This window comes from Penaeus vannamei, chromosome 19 (assembly GCF_042767895.1).
Source record: "Penaeus vannamei isolate JL-2024 chromosome 19, ASM4276789v1, whole genome shotgun sequence".
Classification (NCBI taxonomy): domain Eukaryota; kingdom Metazoa; phylum Arthropoda; class Malacostraca; order Decapoda; family Penaeidae; genus Penaeus; species Penaeus vannamei.
In genome coordinates this window covers 18980448-18985447 of record NC_091567.1, presented here as the reverse complement: position 1 = coordinate 18985447, position 5000 = coordinate 18980448, and positions in this window count along the sequence as shown.

Genomic DNA, 5000 nt, shown 5'->3' with positions numbered 1-5000 from the left:
TACGTGAACTGTATGTAATTCGGTGAGCCCAGGAAGTGACTTATCAAGATGAGGGTGGGAAATTATTGGTTATATCACTCTACCGACATGCAAACCATTGGCTCTGAATACTTGTATTTTTGTATTTTAAGTTTCGTACATATTCTCATCTGTTAAAATAAGTTTTGAATATGGAATGTGAACCCACATAGAGACTTATCAAGATAGAGCTGAGAATGAACTCATCCTTTTGAGATGTAAGCTTTTGTCTCAATAAACTTACCGAAGTCAAAAAAGTCTGTCTCTCTCTCTCTCGGTGGCGTGCATATAATCAAAATTATACATAAAACCATTAGCTCACAAGCCAAGTTTCCACATTGCTTCTACATCTGCCGCGTCGGTACCTGCGTATTCTAAAATTAAGCCAAGCTAAGCTTCGTAGGGCTTCCAAACGGAAATCAAGATGACGATTAAGGTCGACCAATTCTGGCCTTCAAAGATCTTTGTGCACCTTCTGGTGAACAAGACCCTATCTTCGGGCTATCACTCGGATGTGGGAGACCTTTACTGTCCACAGGGGAGGGTGTCTCAAGAGCTTAGTATGCCTGCTTTACGGTGTACATAGAGTTGCCATTCCTTTGCCAGGGACTGGTCTGACAGACCTCCCCATGACTACCAATTGAGTTTTCTCTGATAGCTATGATTAGGCAGATAGGATCCCCTCCCGCCCTTGCCAAGGCCTTCAACATGTTCAGTCTCATCTCAGCATGTGCTAGACTGACCGTTTGGCTCCCTTATCCCACCCATGCTGTGACTTGATTCATGGGTCATGTCACTGCTATTTTTTGAAGAGCCCACCTCTTGTGAGATGGCTCTCCAGAAATCTGCCAACAAAGAGGTGACATCCTCTCTTTGCTAAATCATGAAGCCCCTCTCTCAGGTATGCCGGTCTTTGCATAGCCCCCTCTCTCTACTGTTGAGGTGGCCTCCCCCACTGACTAGCTACCTGGGATCGGAGAAATAGCCGAAATAGTGGTGGCATCCTCTCAGTTACAGAACCTTGAGCTCCCTCTCCTAGGTAAGTCGAAATAGTGGTGGAATCCTCTCAGTTACAGAAACTCGAGCTCCCTCTCTCAGGTTAGCTGGTCTTTGGGTTGCCCCCTCTCCCTCCCGTTGAGGCGGCCTCCCCCACTGACTGGCTCCCTGGGAAGGGTTGAACCGATGGCTTGCACTAATAATGCTTATTCTGTAGGTGGGATTGCATCCCCTCTGGCCTCCCCAGGAGTTCAACTACCCACGTGTTTGCCGTTCATGGCACCCTTGTACACTGTGGAGGTGGGAGTCCTGGAGGGAGAGCAATGCCGTGAATGAGTGCACCCTGTGGTTTGCAACAAGCAGTCACTGAGTTATTGGCCTCATATAGGTACCGTGAGCACCTTGCCAAATAACCAGTGGCTGCATATATCCTCTCGCCAGCCCTGTAGCTGTAAGAGAATGTGCTCTAACACACAACTTCCCCTTGTTGGATGGGGTAGTGTGAGGGCTGGAAGAAGTACTAATCACATGGTGGGAATGTGAGAGGCTGAAGGAAGTGCTAATCACATGGCAAGTAAAAGTTGACCACTCCTCACCAGACTGACCATAAAGATGACGAACCTGGCAAGGAAAAGACTATGGCAGACACTAGGAAGCTGTACAAAGCCTTTAGTAGTCTGAGGAACAAGGATTTCCTTCCCGCGATGCTAGGGACTCCAGACCCTCTCTTGAAAGCTACGACAATTGACGAGGGCAGCGGCCTGACCAGGTCAGCCCACTTGGGGCTCTCACCACGCGCATTACCGCTCGGAGCGCCCTTGGGCTCCCTTTGCCCACAACTGCACAGCACGAGACAGCCCACGCCACACCACGCTACCTGCCAGCCACTTCAACTAATAAATCTCCAAACCAGAACTGTGTCTCCATAACCCACCAAAGTCAGGCAAAAACAAAACCCTGACAACTGGTGGCAGACGGCGGGATGTCGCTATGCAGCTGCTACACAAATTCCATGCCTCCTCCAAGAAATTGTAAGTACACCGTGGGCATTTCTTTATTTTTCCCTTTCTTCGCCTATGTGTGCATGCCGTACGATTTTTTCCCCCCACAAGGGCAGTGTTTTTTTTTTCTTCAATTATCTGAACAAATGTCTGTGCAAAGTGCATTTTCTTTCTTTGGCATGTTTTTTAAAATATAACTCGATCATGATAGCCTAGTTAGTATAAATCATATATAATGCTTAAATCTTTTATTCATGTGGGTGAAATATAATGTGCATTATCTCTAAATTATTATCTATTTCTATGGACATTGTAGGTTATGTGCCTAGAATCCTAAGCATTGCCATATTCTTGACCTTTTTTTTTATTCTCATTATCTCTTACTGCATTGACCAACGCCATATCGACGTTCAATTCTCCTATTGTTACCAAGTGCATTTATTTCGGCTCGGTTTCATTACGCATTTGTGGGATATTTTAGAATATTTAAATAATTTAGTTGAATTATGCACAAACAAATACCTCCCCTCCCTGCTGCCCACCTACCCCAGTCCACGCCCCTCTCTGTTGAGGCCACTAGTGTTAAATTATAATGTGATATTTTATCTGACCTACCCTTGTCTTGTCATGACCATATAGTGCCCGCGAGTGACCCTCTTACTGCCCTTTATAATCTCTACAAATCCTTGGGTCAAATTATCCAATTTGTAATATTAGTTTGCATTTCGAACGTTTGAGGGTTTCTTTTCGTATATATATTTATACAAACAGAGTGTCTTGTTTATTTGTATTTCTATATGAATATCGAATTCAGTTATTCTTATACATATAAACATTTATACCTTTTTTCAGTGTGGTCACTTCACACATAGTTATTCAGGTTAAGTCAGGTCAGGTCTTGTCAAACAATGACATATCTCATCTTTTATGACCAGTCTTAGTACTATTTCGAATTACATTCTACATTTTTTTCTGAATTTTAATTTCATTTCATATAGCTTAATAATTTTGACAACGCGAATCAACATTGCGAAAGTCATTGTTCTTTTTCGTTATTGACGTATTTACAATAGAGTGATGAATTTGCTTCCGGTTTGCTTGAATATATTGGGAGGTGTAATAATATTAACATAATTCATTGAATGAAATCTTATGATTTTTAGTTGTTATTATAGTACTTTTGTGCATATTCCGAAGTATTTTTTGCCATAATTATTCGTCTTCTTTATAGATATACTTTTTCTTTAATTATTCATGTGTGGTAAATCCTTCGTTTCATTTATTGGTAATTTGATGATTTAATTTCTAGATTATTGCATAGTTGTTTTTCACAATATTATTTAATTTTATATCTATTAGCCCTTGCTATTTTTAACGAAATTCAGATAATAACCTCACATAACCTCACTCAGGTATTTGTATTTATTTCTTATGCAGTTATCTCTGTTAGAGATTAAATATATTATACACCTACTATGATTTCATATTGTTCGTGATGAGTGATCACTAAATGCGAAATCACTTCGGTTATCCTATCGATTTTCCATTTCTTTCCTTTCATACGATAATTGTTAGTATGCCGAACCCATTTTCGAAACATTTTCTTCATTAATCAATCTTAATCACGAACCTCACCTCATCATTATTACATGGTCTTTGGTGACGACCCCCATCTGGGTATGGATATGTAGTTAGCATTAAGGTAATCAATGTTAAGTTGTCCTGTATGTGCTAAGCTGCACACATCACTAGAGGCAATCTCCGCTCCGCGCCGCGCATTCTTATAAGACTATACGTAAGAGATTATGGCTGGTATTCCCCAAGAAGATGGGATGCCCAATTTGCGTTCTGCGTATGAGTTTGTTCGATGATATCCCTTCTACGGTTGGGTCCATCATCACTTTTCCTCAGGGAATTTATTTTAAGGTTATATCATTTACAACCACGAGGGTTGTCTTTAGGCTGTCAGATAAGGGAAGCTGACCCAAACCCGCTTGCATCATGCATTGCTCTGCAAGCCTTAGTCTGTTCTGCAACAGACCAGTCACCGTTTCATTCACTTTACGTACTGATTAAAGTACTATTTTTATGATTTTGCATAGTAGTTGATTAATATTGCAATTACCATGTTTATTGTTATTAGTGCATCAATCGTGTATTCTTGTTTTGCATTACGTTTTACCATGCACATGTTGCCTTGAGGAAGCATATTCGATGCAATGAGTCGCTCCCGAAGTGTGAGGACTGCATTACCTGCTTTCATTATCGCTTTGCCTCGAATTGCTGTTGGTGATGTGTGATAGACAACTTTAATGAAATGATATAGAACATTTATTATTAGTCAGGAGAAGACTGTATGCACTATTGCACTGCACAACTGTTGAACTCTGCATTATTACATTTTCATTTTTTCCCAAGGAAGTTAGTCATTCAAGACATTCTTGCGAACTGCGACACTTTTTGCTTCCTTGTAGTTCTGCACAATGCTTATCTCTAGTAGATTTTCATCTCCCTAAGCATGCTCCTCTGTCAATCCTTGGACAGTGAATTAGTGAAAAAATAAATAAAGATTGAAAATTCATGAAAATATTTGGAATAACAGTCATTGCAATCTGATATATTTTGATTATATCTTAAGGCCTTTGCTATCACAACTCCCCCCCCCCACTGTTTGCCCTCCTGTCCCTCGCCCTGTCTATGCCTCAGTATACTTATTTCAGAGAACGCCAGCACCAGCCCGTCGGGGACGACAGTTAGTAGCTATGCCGAGCGATCTGAGGAACAAGGATTTCCTTCCTACGTCTCCAATGCTAGGGACTCCAGACCCTCTCTTGAAAGCTACGATAGTTAACCGAGGGCAGCGGCCTGACCAGGTCAGCCCACTTGGGGCTCTCCCCATGCGCGTTACCGCTCGGTGCGCCCTTGGGCTCCCTTTGCCCACAACTACACAGCACGAGACAGCCCACGCCACGCCACGCTATCTAC